Source organism: Danio rerio, chromosome 2 (genome assembly GCF_052040795.2).
Source record: "Danio rerio strain M-AB ecotype USA chromosome 2, GRCz13ab, whole genome shotgun sequence".
Lineage (NCBI taxonomy): Eukaryota > Metazoa > Chordata > Actinopteri > Cypriniformes > Danionidae > Danio > Danio rerio.
Window position 1 is genome coordinate 17,327,809 of NC_141022.1, and position 15,154 is coordinate 17,342,962.

Genomic DNA, 15,154 nt, shown 5'->3' on the forward strand with positions numbered 1-15,154 from the left:
TTTCGGACAACACTCTTAAAACAGTGATTGTCCGAATGTTCAATGAAACAGTAACTGGTGACGATATCTGCGTGTGGCTGGGTAGATATTGCACTGTTCGTGGCCAGCCAGTCAAGGTTTTAGATGAGGACGGCATCTGGAACTGCTCTTGGCGTGTTCCCATTAAACAGTGGGAAGACGCCGAGGGCTTCCAGGGCCTGAGACATCTGCCTTCTATGATTGTGCTTGGGGAGAACAGGGGCTACATCCATTATCAGGGGATGCCCAAACTGTGCAGGAAGTGTGGGAAAAATGGGCATCTCGCTGAAGCATGCCAAGAGCTAGTTTGTGGGAAGTGCAGAGAAATTGGGCACAGCTTTGAGCAGTGTACCAATGGCAGACGGTGCAATCTGTGTGGAGACACTAACCATCTTTTCAGAGATTGTCCTAAGAGTTTTGCCAACAGAGTGAAAAGCAACAAAATGGCCGCCCCGCAAAACGTGGTGGCCGAGGAACAAAGGGAGGAGGCGGTCCCTGAAGTTTTGGCGGGAAACGAAAGTTTGCCGTCGGCTTCGGGGACCGGCCAAGAAGGAGGAGGCGGGGCGGCCAAGGGGGCGGAGTCGCAATCGGTTGAGGTGAGGAGAGGGGAAGCTGTCGAATCAGAAGTGAGTGTAGAGAGAAAGGAGGAGGAAGACACAGCTTCCTCTCTCCTCACCGTCTCAGAGATAGTGGAGGCTTCAGAGGGGAGTGAAATTAATGTTTCACTCCCTAGTGCTCAGGTGCTAAAGAGACCCGCGGGATCTCCTCTGTTTGATACAGAGAAGAAATTGAGAGTCTCACACGATTCGGATAGTTCACCAGTAACTATTTCGAGTCGTGTGTGGCGTCTTGAGTCCCCAAATGAGGTGTCCTTTTTGCACGTTAAGCTAATATCATCATCGCCAAAAGAGACACAAGAGAATATCTCTGTGGATTTGGAGGCGATAGACACACACCCTAACAATCCAGGGATAATTCCTGGAAAGGAGGGGAGTGTGCAACAAGAAAAGACATGATTTTAATGTCGGTTTTAAGACTTTTCTGTAGGTTTTAAAATTGTCTTTTAAGAAGCTCATGTCTTTAAAATATAGTGCTCATGGATATCACCTTCTCCACTATAAATGTGAGAAGTGTGAAGTCCCTATTAAGAGCACAGAGCATATTTTCCCTTTTAAAAACTTTTAAAACAGACGTCTTTTTATTACAAGAATGTGCTTTACCCTTTTTAAAAAATTATAAAAAGTGGGAGGATTTATGGACCCCCGGATCCTCCATATGGAGTGGCTCAAATTTTAATAAAAATGACGGGGTGGCCATTTTAATCAATAATCCAAACATCCTGGTGAAGGGAAGCACGGTGGTGAGAGATGGGCGGGCTATTTTAGCTAATTTGACTGTTTTAGATAGGGATTTTAATGTTCTAAATTTTTATGGTTTTACGGACAAAAACAAAAGATTTGAGCTTTTAGAAGACATACAGCCCCACATGCTAGGTAGGGTGCCCTTCATTTTAGCAGGTGATTTCAACTGTGTTTTAACTCAAAAAGACAGAAGAAGGGCAGATGATTTTAAAGTAGACAAGACATCGGTTTTATTGCAGGGTTTAGTTAGAGATTTTAAATTAGTGGACTGTTTTAAAGCTATGCATCAGAGAGAGGAGGGCTTCACCTGGTTCAGTGGTGATGGTACCAGAGCCTCTCGAATCGATTACATGTTCACACGTGACTACCCGCCAACCGATGCGAAATTAACCCCCCTCTTCTTTTCTGATCACTTAATGCTGTCTTGCACGCTTTCACTGCCCCTGGGTGTGACGTTAGGTGGAGGGCTGTGGAAGCTGAACTGCTCTCTGTTAAAAGATGAGAAAGTGGTGAGGGAATACAGAGAGCAGTTCAGCCAATGGCAGACCCTCCAGGACTTTTATGATACACAAGCACAGTGGTGGGAAATGGTAAAAGGACGCACAAAACGTTTTTTTAAAAGGATAGGTAGGGAAAAAAAGAATAGGGAAAAGAGACGCATGATGGGGCTGCAAAAACGCCTACAGAGATATTTTAACCTTTTAAACATGGGCTTTGATTTTAACAACGAAATTAAAGAAGTTAAAAAAGAGATGTTGGTTTTAGCAGAGGAAAATAGCAGGGGAGTGATTTTAAGAGCAAAAGAGAAAAAAATTGAAGAAAATGAAAAGTGTACAAGATATTTTTTTTAAAAAATAATCACAAAGGGAGGGGGGATATCAAAAATAAAAAACGACGAGGGGACTATTTTAAATACCACAGAGGGGGTTTTAAAAGAAGTCGAAAAGTTTTACGAAAATTTATATGGAAAAAAAATAGTACACGAGGACGCTTTAAATGAGGTTTTAAATTTTTTAGACAAAAAAGTACAAAAAGAAAAACATTCAGTTTTAACCCAAGATTTTAAGAAAGAAGATTTAGATAAAGCTCTTAAAAGTTTTAAAAAGGGGAAGTCTCCAGGAATGGACGGTCTTCCCCTGGAGTTTTATCAATGTTTCTGGGACATTTTAGCTGGGGTTTTACTGACTGTTTTTAATGAATTCGAAAATTTTAACAAACTACCTGCGGATTTTAGATTAGGAATAGTTTCTCTGCTTTTTAAAAAAGATGACAAGACAATTTTAAAAAATTGGCGACCAATTACTCTTTTAAACACTGATTATAAATTTTTTACAAAGATTCTAGCGACAAGGATGTCGACAGTTTTAGAGGATGTAATCCACCCGGATCAAGCCTGTGCTGTGCCCGGGAGGAAGATCACGGACAGCCTATTGCTGATCCGAGATGCCATCTGTTACGCGAGAGACAGAAACATTCGTCTAGCCGTGGTAAATTTAGATTTTGAAAAAGCATTTGACAGAGTCTCGCACCAGTACTTGTTACAAGTACTGGAAAAAATGGGGTTCCCGGGAAGATTTTTAGCATGGGTGGGACTGCTGTACAATGACCTTGTCAGCAAAATCATTATAAATGGGCATTTAACAAAAGCAGTAAATATCTGCAGTGGCGTCCGTCAAGGGTGTCCGTTATCCCCACTCCTGTATGTGGTTTGTATTGAACCACTGGCACAGCTCTTGAGAAGGGATAAATGGATTACAGGTTTTAAAATTCCGGGGGGTTTAACAGCATCTTGTGTTTTATATATGGACGACGTTACCCTTTTAACGACAGACCTCACCTCGGCCCGAAGAGCTATGGATTTGACCGATTTCTACGGTCGGGCCTCGGGAGCCAGATTAAACCGAAAAAAGTCCGAGGCCCAGCTCTTCGGGCCGTGGGGTAACGTCGTCACAGAGGGACTAGAGCTGACTTTTAAGGAAAATGATTTTAAAATATTAGGGGTAAAATTTGACAAAGAGGGTGGGGGAGGGCAAAATTGGAACGACATTTTAACAAAGGTAAACCAAAAGTTGGGATTCTGGGGGTTACGAAAATTAACAATGGAGGGTAAAATTTTGATTTTTAAATCCGTAATTTTACCACTCATTTTACTTGTTTCTTCTGTTTTTAGTCCACCAAGACGTTTTATCAGGAAGTTGGAAAGGGCGGTGTTTTATTTCCTGTGGGGATCCAAGTGGGAGCGCCTAAGAAGAACAGAGTTAAAGAAAAAGCCCGAACATGGTGGAAAAGGCCTCCCGGATCCCCACCTGTTTTTAGGCAGCCGCTTCACCGCCCTGCATTTTAGTTACGCATTGACCCCATCCAGAGAAAACAAGACGGCTGCCATGACTCGCTTCTGGATGGGGTCCTACCTGAGAACCCTGAAAGTTTTAGCAGTGGACCTTAAGTACCCAGTGTCTTTTAATTTACCTAGGGAGTATGATTTTATAAAGAAATTTTTAAAGAAGTATGTTTTAGAGACTAACGATGTCACCATTTTAACTAACCACAAGGCTCTCATTTCTCTTGTGCAGGATCGAGAGACGGTGAGTCGGGTCCCGGGCCTCACATTATGTGAGGCCCAACAAGTGTGGAGGAACGCGGCCCACCCAGCTCTCCAGAACGGACACAAGGACCTGTTGTGGATGGTGGCACATGAGATCCTCCCGGTCAGGGCGGTTATGCACTCCAGAGGCATGGCCAGAAACCCCGTCTGCCCACGGCCTGGGTGTGGATGCCCAGAGACCGTGCGGCACCTGCTCTGGGAGTGCGGCGCTGCGCGGGACCTGTGGGCCAGGACCGGCCCCCTGTATCATCAGTACCTGCCGGCGGGGAGGGCCCAGATGGACTACCACCTCGTCATCCATGGGGTGGGCCAGGGCGTGAAAGACATGACAAAACAGGACTTTACATCGCTCTGGCTCACCCTGACCGCCATTAAGGATGCCATCTGGGTCACAAGAAACCTGCTGGTGGGGAAGCAGGTCACGGTACCCCTGCAAGGGACAAAGGGACTGATAACAAACACACTACAGGGGTACCGGACCTTGACAAGAGGCCAAGGGGGCCGGGGTCGCACGGAGGAGGTCCCGGCCGCCACCGTACCTGGCCGCCCGTAGATGCACCCTCACCACTCTGGCTACGGGAACAGCGGGCCAGCAGGCCAGAGGAGGGGGATCTCCGCTATGCCCTTGAAACACAGGGGCTGTGACCGTCCTGGAGAGTTGGTGTGAATGGACTTTTTTTGGTATGACTCACCCTCGATCCTGGACAAAGAAATGATTTTATCTTTTTATCTATTCTATCGCTTTTCATGCATTTTTTATCGGACTGGTTTTTATCACTTTTTTTATCAACATATACGCCGAGGACTTTTTTTTTTACATAACACACGCACACACAAAAGACTTTCGCACAACATACAATTTTATTTCCTCCACAAACCCTGATTTTAAAGTGTTTTTGTTAAGTGCCATATGTCTTTTAATGTGTATTGAAATGTTTTAAAATGTGTGTTTTATGTTTCAATTAATTTTTACTAAGTCCTGCGTTGTTAAAATGGTGACTAGACCGTGATTCTTTTTTTAGACCCGTTTTAAGTTTTATTGAACAGCTTGTGTTTTATAGTATTTCATTTGTTTGCCTTTTTAAAAAAAAAAAACATGTCCTCTATACAAAAAACACTTGACATTTTATGTTCATTTAAAGTACTTTTGCATGTATTTATTTATTTATTTATTTATGTATATATTTATTCATTTTTTATTTGTTTACTGTTAAGTACTCAAATGAAGCTAAGTGAAAAGATATGTTTTTAAATATTATTGTGATGTAAGAAACAAATGGGAAACGCTGTCAATAAATTTTTTTCGAAAGAAAAATCTGTTCTTATCAGTATTATACTTGGGCTTACCTCGCGGGCAGTGACAGCGATCGCCTCTTGGAGGTTTCCTGGCTCACAATTACTCCTGTGTTGTGAGCTCCCAACCCTTGAGAGGTAAAGGATTTGCTTTATTTAAGGTAAGGCGTTTTAATTATTTATTGGCTATTTATTGTGGTTTTAGTGTTTTAGCATGTTTTTAAGCTGTAGGTGCCTCCACCATGTCGGCTGCTCGTGCCGGCATGCGGAGGCACCACAGCGTGCGTTTTAATTTAAAAACTGTTAATGGAAAGCTCCTGGAGTTGTCCCGCTTGGACTTCTCCAGGAAGCTAATCCAAAAAGCCTTAAATTTTAAACCCGACGAATTGAACTGTATAGTGACTCTGCCCCTTAACAAGGGATTTGATGTTAGCTTTAAAGCTGCCTCCCACTTAAACGTTTTTTGGCAAAGATTTGACTCTGTAAAAGACCAGTTCTCCATGTTTACTGTGGAAAAACTTTCAGACAACACACTTAAAACTGTGATTGTCAGAATGTTTAATGAAACAGTGACTGGTGAAGACATTTGTGTATGGCTGGGAAGATTTTGCACTGTTCGTGGACAGCCAGTTAAGGTGCTAGATGAGGATGGCATCTGGAATTGCTCCTGGCGGATTCCCATCAAACAATGGGAGGATGCCGGGGGATTCCAGGGCCTGAGACATCTGCCCTCCATGATTGTGCTGGGAGAGAACAGAGGCTACATTCATTACCAAGGCATGCCCAAACTTTGTAGAAAGTGCAACAAGTTTGGGCATTTAGCAGAAGCGTGCCAAGAAACAGTATGCGGGAAGTGTAAAGAAATTGGACATAGTTTTGAACAATGTACCAATGGCAGGCGGTGCAATCTCTGACATAACACACGCACACACAAAAGACTTTTGCAAAACATATACTTTTATTTCTTCCAAAAAACCATGTTTTTAAAGGAAAATGTTATGCTTATTGTCTGTGTTTTATTGTCTTTTAAAGTGTGCTAAAATGTTTTAACATGTGTTTTCTGTTTTAGCCCCTTTAAGTCCAGTGCTTAGTTAAAATGGTGATTAGCTAACAAGTTTTAGGCCAGTTTTATTGTCTATGTTTTTAGTTTTTAGCCTTTATTTTATTGAACAGCCTTGTTTTTACTCCATTGTATGTTGTTTGTTTTTAAAAACACGTCTTTTATTCAAACACCATTGAATTGTAAGTTCACACAATAGCACTTTTTAAATTTATACTGTATTTTATTGCATTTATTTATTTATTCTGTGAGTTTTATATTCAAAAGAAAATATGTGAACGACAAAAGATGAAGATGTGTTTTTGGGATGGAGATTTTATGTAAAATTGTTAAACGCTGTCAATAAATTTTTTTTCGTAAGAAAAAATCTGTTCTTATCAGTATTATATTTGGTCTGGTCACGCGGCTGGGACGGCGATCGCCTCTTGGAGGTTTACTCTGGTGCCTGCTTTTGTAGCGGCCACCACTACCTTTGGGAGGTACACCGGCTGAGCGTTTTCGTGAAGTCTTTTAAGGTAAGGTTTTAAGTATTTATTGATTTGGCTGTTTTATTGGTGTGGTTTTATAGAGAGCTGTTGGTGCCTCCACCATGTCGGCTGCTCGTGCCGGCATGCGGAGGCACCACAGCGTGCGTTTTAATTTTAAAATTGTTAATGGAAAGCTCCTGGAGTTGTCCCGCTTGGACTTCTCCAGGAAGCTAATCCAAAAAGCCTTGAAATTTAAACCCGACGAACTGAACTGTATAGTGACTCTGCCCCTTAACAAGGGATTTGATGTTAGCTTTAAAGCTGCCTCCCACTTAAACGTTTTTTGGCAAAGATTTGACTCTGTAAAAGACCAGTTCTCCATGTTTACTGTGGAAAAACTTTCAGACAACACACTTAAAACTGTGATTGTCAGAATGTTTAATGAAACAGTGACTGGTGAAGACATTTGTGTATGGCTGGGAAGATTTTGCACTGTTCGTGGACAGCCAGTTAAGGTGCTAGATGAGGATGGCATCTGGAATTGCTCCTGGCGGATTCCCATCAAACAATGGGAGGATGCCGGAGGATTCCAGGGCCTGAGACATCTGCCCTCCATGATTGTGCTGGGAGAGAACAGAGGCTACATTCATTACCAAGGCATGCCCAAACTTTGTAGAAAGTGCAACAAGTTTGGGCATTTAGCAGAAGCGTGCCAAGAAACAGTATGCGGGAAGTGTAAAGAAATTGGACATAGTTTTGAACAATGTACCAATGGCAGGCGGTGCAATCTCTGTGGTGATTCAGACCATCTCTATAGAGATTGCCCAAAAAGCTTTGCAAACAAACTGAAAAGTCAAAAAATGGCCGCCCCACCGACCACGCTGGTTTTAGAACAAAGAGAAGGGGCGGGGCCTGAGGTTTTGCCGGGGGCGGAGTCACAGTCGGTAGAGGTGGGGAGAGAGGAGGTAAACGAACCAATAGGAATGGAAAAGGGAGAGGAAACGACCTCCTCTCTCCTCACCGTCTCTGAGGTGAGTGTTGCATCAAGTGATGCCTCACTCCCAAATGCTCAGGTGCAGAAAAGACCTGCAGACTCTCCTCTGTGTGATGCAGAGAAGAAACAAAGAGTGGTCAGTGGCTCAGATGGTTCAGAAATGGACAGTCTGAGCCATGAATGGCCACTCAAGTCTCCAAATGAGGTCTCTTTTTTGCACATAAAGCTAACAACATCGTCGCCTAAAGATCCACAAGAGCTTGTCTCTGTGGGCTCTGAGGCGATAGGCACTTTCTCTAATTCCTCCCCTGATTGCCATGGGGGAAAAGACGAGGAAATGCTACAGGACCACACGTGAGTTTTAAAAGATTTTATCGTCTTTTAATCTGCGTGATTGGTGAGTTTAACCTCTTTTAATTGTCGTCTTTATAACGGTTCATGTCTTTTATCCATATACTGCTCATGGCCCTCACAATCTCAACCATAAATGTTAGAAGTGTGAGGTCCACCACAAGAGCACAGAGCATCCTATCCTTTTTAAAAACTTTTAAGTCAGACATGTTTTTATTGCAAGAGTGTTCTCTGCCCTTTTTAAAAAACTATAGAAGATGGGAAGAACTTTGGACCCCTGGACCCTCCATTTGCAGTGGATCCAATTTTAATAAAAATGATGGGGTCGCTATTTTAATTAATAATCCCAATATCTTGGTGGAGGGCAGCACGGTTTTAAGAGACGGACGGGCACTTTTAGCTAATCTGACTTTTTTAGATAAGGGTTTTAAGGTTATTAACGTATATGGTTTTAATGATAAAAATGAAAGACATGAGCTTTTAGTGGACTTGCAACCCCACATATTAGGTAGGGCACCCCTTATTTTAGCAGGAGATTTTAATTGTATTTTAACAAACAAGGACAGAAGAAAAACAGAGGGTTTTAAATTGGATAAAACATCCGTTTTATTGCAGGGTATGGTTAGGGATTTTAAATTAGTCGACTGTTTTAAAACAATGCATCAAAGAGAGGAGGGCTTCACCTGGTTCAGTGGTGATGGTACCAGAGCCTCTCGAATCGACTATATTTTTACACGAGACTGCCCGCCAACTGATGCTAAACTAACCCCCCTCTTTTTTACTGACCACACAATGCTATCTTGCACTCTTTCACTCCCCACAGGTGTGACGGTAGGGGGAGGGCTGTGGAAGCTGAACTGCTCTCTGCTAAAAGACGAGGAGGTAGTTAGAGATTACAGAGAGCAGTTCAGCCAATGGCAGACCCTCCAGGACTTTTACGATTCACGAGCACAATGGTGGGAAAAGGTGAAAGACTGGACGAGAGGTTTTTTTAGACATATAGGGAAGAAAAATAAAAATAAAGAAAAAAGACATATGATGGGGTTGCAAAAAAGATTACAACGCTATTTTAATCTTTTAAACGAAGGTCTTGATTTTAATGATGAAATAAAAGAGGTAAAAAAATGAAATGTCAGTTTTAAGTGAAATTCAAAGTAAAGGTTTTATTTTAAGAAGTAAAGAAAAACATATTGAGGAAGGGGAAAAGTGCACAAGATATTTTTTTTTAAAAAATAATCACTCGGGGACAAACAATAAACAGTTTAAAATTAAATGGGAGGGAAGTGCACACAACTAAAGAAATTTTAAATGGCGTCGAAAATTTTTATGAAGAATTGTATAAAGAAAAACAAACAGATGAATATATTCAACTAGAAGTCTTAAATTTTTTAGAAAAAAAAGTAAGTAGGGAAAACAGTTTTTTAGCTCAAGATTTTACAATTCTAGAAGTTTTTAAAGCTCTTAAAAGTTTTAAAAATGGGAAGTCCCCAGGAATGGATGGACTTCCCCTAGAATTTTATGTCACCTTTTGGGACATTTTAGGACAAGAGATTTTAACTGTTTTTAAAGAATTTGAGACTTCTAACCGACTGCCAGATAGTTTTAGAACAGGGATAGTTTCACTTTTACATAAAAAAGATGACAAGACTGACTTAAAAAATTGGAGACCAATCACGCTTTTAAATTTTGACTGTAAGCTTTTTACAAAAATTTTAGCGACGCGCATGTCAATGGTTTTAGAAGACGTAATCCACCCGGATCAAGCTTGTGCTGTGCCTGGGAGAAAGATCATGGACAGCCTGGTATTGATTAGAGATGCCATCTGTTACGTGAGAGACAGAGATAATCGGCTAATAGTCCTAAATTTAGATTTTGAAAAAGCATTCGACCGAATCTCGCACCAGTTCCTTTTTAAGGTCCTGGAGAAAATGGGCTTTCCAGGGAGGTTCATAGAGTGGGTGGGACTGCTATATAAAGATCTGATTAGCAAAATTATGGTTAATGGGCATCTAACCAAAGCTGTCAATATTCACAGCGGCGTCCGTCAAGGGTGTCCTTTATCCCCGCTCTTGTATGTGGCTTGTATTGAGCCACTGGCACAGATCTTGAGAAGGGACAAATGGATTAATGGTTTTAACGTGCCTGGCACAGGGGGGTTGACGGCCACCTGTGTCCTATACATGGATGACATAACACTTTTAATGACCAACCTCGCATCGGCCCGAAGAGCTATGGACTTGACAGAATGGTATGGTCGGGCCTCGGGTGCCAGACTAAATCGAAATAAGTCCGAGGCCCAGCTCTTCGGGCCGTGGGGGAAGGTGGACACAGGTGGTCTAGACTTGGTTTTTAAAAAGAGTGATCTTAAAATTTTAGGGATTAAATTTGATGAAGAGGGTGGAGGAGGAGGGAGCTGGACTGACTTGTTAGGGAAAGCTAAGAGTAGACTAGGTTTTTGGGGGTTAAGACAACTAACTTTAGAGGGAAAAGTTTTAATTTTTAAAGCTGTTGTTTTACCCTTGCTTTTACTGACATGCTCTGTTTTTAGTCCTCCTAGATTCTTCCTTTTAAATCTGGAGAGGGCGGTCTTTTACTTTCTGTGGGGGTCCAAATGGGACAGAGTGAAGAGGGAGGTCTTTAAGAAAAGGAAAGAAAATGGTGGAAAAGGCCTCCCTGACCTCCACCTGTTTTTAGGAAGCCGTTTGACCGCCCTGCACTTCAGATATGCGGTGACCCCATCCAGAGAAAACAAGACGGTAGCAATGGTGCGATTCTGGATGGGGTCTTACCTCCGCCATCTAAAAATCATACCCGCAGATCTGAAGTGCCCAGTGGCTTTTAACCTGCCAAAAGAATATGGTTTTATCAAGAAATTTTTAAAGAAACATTTTTTAGAGCAGGAAGATGCCACTGTTTTAACTAATCATAAATCTTTGATCTCTCTTGTGCAGGATCGAGAGCAAGTGAGTCGGGTTCCGGGCCTCACACTCGGTGAGGCCCAAGAGGCCTGGAAGAACGCGGCCCACCCAGCTCTCCAGAACAGACATAAGGACCTAGCGTGGATGGTGGCACACGAGATCCTCCCGGTCAGGGCGGTAATGCACTCCAGAGGCATGGCCAAGACCTCCATCTGCCCACGGCCCGGATGCTCAAGCCCGGAGACCGTGCGGCATCTGCTCTGGGAGTGCGGCGCTGCGCGGGACCTGTGGGCAGCAACCGGCTCCCTATACCAACGGAATCTGCCAGCGGGAGGGGCCCAGATGAGTTACCACCTAGCCATCCATGGGGTGGGCCGGGGTGCGACGGACATGGAGAAAGAGGACTTTACCGCACTCTGGCTCACCCTAAACGCCATCAAGGATGCCATCTGGGTCACCAGGAACCTGCTGGTAGCAAAGGGCGTCACGGTGCCCCTCCACAGGGCAAAGCACATCGTATCATCTACGCTAGAGGGGTACCGGGCGCCAACTTTAGGACGAGGGGGCCGGGGTCACACGAGGAGGGTCCCGGCCGCCACCGTACCTGGCCGCCCGTAGATGCACCCTCACCAATCTGGCTACGGGAACAGCGGGCCAGCGGGCCGGAGGAGGGGGATCTCCGCTATGCCCCGGAAACATAGAGACTGTGGTTGTTTTGGAGAGCTGGAGTGAATGGACTTTCTTGTTAAGACTCACTCTCGATCCTGCACAAGAGCGAGTTTTTAGTTTCTGAACTGGCTTTTATTGGTTTGCTTTTATTTCTTTTAGCTTTGGCCTTTTAGTGCTTTTAGTGGACATTTTATTTCATCATTCGCTCTCGTTTTAACAAGGAATTTTCACCACAAACATACATGGACTTTTAACACAAACACTGACTCCTAAACCTACACTCACGAACTTTTACACAAACATGGACTTTGAAACAGAAATCACAAAACAAAAAATCATAACACAAAGACAGCAACAACAACAAAAATTTCACTCTGCTTTTATGTATATATTTAGGTACACATGAACTGATTTTATTTCTCTTAATTTGTAAATTCATTCATTTTATTTTATTTTATTAATGCATCTATATATACATGTTTTTGTTGGTTTTCAAGAGTGAAATTGTAGTCCTTTAGTATTATGCTGTTTTATTTTGACTTTTAAGAAGTGCATTGTGATTTATTGTGTGGTTTTATGATTGTTTTAGTGAGAAGTGAAAAGTGTCAACTAATGTAAAGAAAGTTCTTAAAATTTGTGTGATTTTTGATAAACGATGAAATTGTGTCAATAAATTTTTTTCGAAAGAAAAAAAAAAATCTGTTCTTATCAGTATTATACTTGGGCTTACCTCGCGGGCAGTGACAGCGATCGCCTCTTGGAGGTTTCCTGGCTCACAATTACTCCTGTGTTGTGAGCTCCCAACCCTTGAGAGGTAAAGGATTTGCATTTTTTAAGGTAAGGCGTTTTAAATATTTATTGGCTATTTATTGTGGTTTTAGTGTTTTAGCGTGTTTTTAAGCTGTAGGTGCCTCCACCATGTCGGCTGCTCGTGCCGGCATGCGGAGGCACCACAGTGTGCGTTTTAACTTCAAAGAGGTTGATGGTAAGCTCCTGGGGATGTCCCGCCTGGACTTCTCCAGGAAGCTGATCCAGAAAGCCTTAAATTTTAAACCATCCGATTTGAATTGCTTAATGACTCTGCCCCTGAACAAAGGGTTTGACCTGAGTTTTAGATCTGCTTCCCTGCTACAAGATTTTTGGCAGAAGTTTGAAAGTCAGAAGACCCAGTTCTCCATTTTTTCTGTGGAAAAGCTTTCTGACAATTCACTTAAAACAGTGGTTGTCAGGATGTTTAATGAAACAGTGAGTGGAGAGGATATAGCAACATGGCTGGGTAGATTTTGCACGGTTCGAAGCCAACCGGTCAAGGTGTTGGACGAGGACGGCATTTGGAATTGCGCTTGGAGAGTTCCCATTAAACAATGGGAAGATCCAAGCGGATTCCAGGGCCTTCGTCAAATACCTTCAATGATTGTGTTGGGAGAAAACCGAGGCTACATTCACTACCAGGGAATGCCAAAGCTCTGCAGGAAATGTGGCGGGATGGGGCATTTGGCTGAATCTTGCCAAGTAATTGTGTGTGGGAAGTGTAAAGCAATTGGGCACACTTTTGAGGAGTGTACCAGTGGCAGGCGGTGCAATCTCTGCGGTGAAACATCCCATCTCTACAGAGATTGCCCAAAAAGCTTTGCAAACAAGTTAAAAAGTCAGAAAATGGCCGCCCCACCAACCATGCTGCATTCAGAACAAAGAGAAGGGGCGGAGCCTGAGGTTTTGGCGGGAGCTGACATCTCCCAGCCAGCCTCGGGCTCTAAACCAATGGAAGGTGGGGCAGCAACAGGGGCAGAGTCAGTTTTATCAGTTTTACCGGTCGAACAGGAGGATAAAATCCAAAAAGATAATGATAACAATAATGATAAAGATAACGATAAGGACACCAAAATGGAAAGTAAAAATGGAAAGGAAAAGGAAAAGGAGGGGGAGACAGACTCTGTATCATCGATGGCTACCGTCTCCGAGGTTAGCGTCTCCCCCAGTGGGAGTGAACAAGAGTGTTCACTCCCTTGTGCTCAAGTGCAGAAAAGAACTGCGAGATCTCCTCCGTTTGAAACAGAGGAGAAAAAGCTGAGGGTTGCACAGTGCACAGATAGTTCCTCAGGGGAAGATCTGGAGCATGTGTGGCCCTTAGAATCTCCTAATGAAGTCTCTTTTCTGCATGTTAAGCTAAGAACATCATCACCAAAAGAGCCACAAGAGGGCTCCTCTGTGGCTTCTGAGGTGGTGAGCACTTGTCACCCTGACCCCAGTCTCTATGGGGATAAGGCAAAGCAAGTGCTACAAGAAGAAACATAATTTTTTAATGTGCTTTTAATTGGTTTTAAAAAGAAGTTAAAAAAGAAATGTCAGATTTGTCAAAAAATAAAAGTATTGGGGTGATTTTAAGAAGTAAAGAAAAAGAAATAGAAGAGGGGGAAAAGTGCACAAGATATTTTTTCAAAAAAATCATAACAAAGGGAGGGTCAATAACTACTTTGAAAGATTCAAGAGGGAGGGAAATTAAAGACACAAAAGGGATTTTAACCGAGGTCGAACAATTTTATAGTAACTTATATAGTCCAAAAGTTTTAGATGGCGACATTTTAAAGGAGGTTTTAACTTTTTTAGATAAAAAAGTTAAAACGCCCGAGGTGCTTTTATCCCAGGATTTTACACTTTTAGAACTGAACAAAGTTTTAAAAGGGTTTAAAAAGGGGAAGTCCCCCGGTATGGACGGGCTTCCCCTTGAGTTTTATATAAAGTTTTGGGATATTTTAGCACACGAATTGTTGACCGTTTTTAAAGAATTTGAAACACTGGACAAACTCCCAGAAAGCTTTAGAGTAGGGACAGTTAGTTTAATTCATAAAAAAGGGGACAAATTTGACTTAAAAAACTGGAGACCAATCACGCTTTTAAATTTCGATTGTAAACTTTTTAGCAAAATTTTAGCATCGCGTATGTCGACCGTTTTAGAAGACGTGATCCACCCGGATCAAGCTTGTGCTGTGCCCGGAAGGAAGATCACGGACAGCTTGGTACTGATCAGAGACACCATCTGTTACGCGAGAGACAGAGATATTCAGCTTATAGTCCTAAATTTAGACTTTGAAAAAGCTTTTGACCGCATCTCGCACCATTTCCTCTTAAAGGTTCTGGAAAAAATGGGGTTTCCAGGGAGGTTTATAGCCTGGGTGGGCTTATTATATGATTCATTGATCAGTAAGATCCTAGTAAATGGGCATTTATCCAAAGCTGTTAATATACTCAGCGGAGTCCGTCAGGGGTGTCCTTTATCTCCCCTTTTGTATGTGGCTTGTATTGAGCCACTGGCACAGATCTTGAGAAGGGACAAATGGGTCAAAGGTTTTAACCTACCAGGGACTGGGGGACTGACAGCTACCTGTGTTTTATATATGGACGACGTCACCCTTTTAAC

General features: G+C 42.6%; 1 protein-coding gene across 2 annotated transcripts in view; it reads left to right on the plus strand.

Moving 5' to 3' along the window:
• LOC147846296 (uncharacterized) overlaps positions 1-15,154 on the plus strand; it is a 58,594-nt gene that overhangs the window by 33,690 nt on the left and 9,750 nt on the right. The window contains exons 1-2 of one of the 2 annotated variants that reach the window (XM_087240595.1): positions 9,942-10,507; positions 10,631-12,447. The exons of the other annotated variant lie outside the window; for it this stretch is intronic. The gene's annotated coding sequence lies outside the window, so the exon portion shown is untranslated. Of the gene's footprint in view, positions 1-9,941; positions 10,508-10,630; positions 12,448-15,154 lie in introns of those variants that run through there. 2 annotated transcript variants of the gene reach the window in all.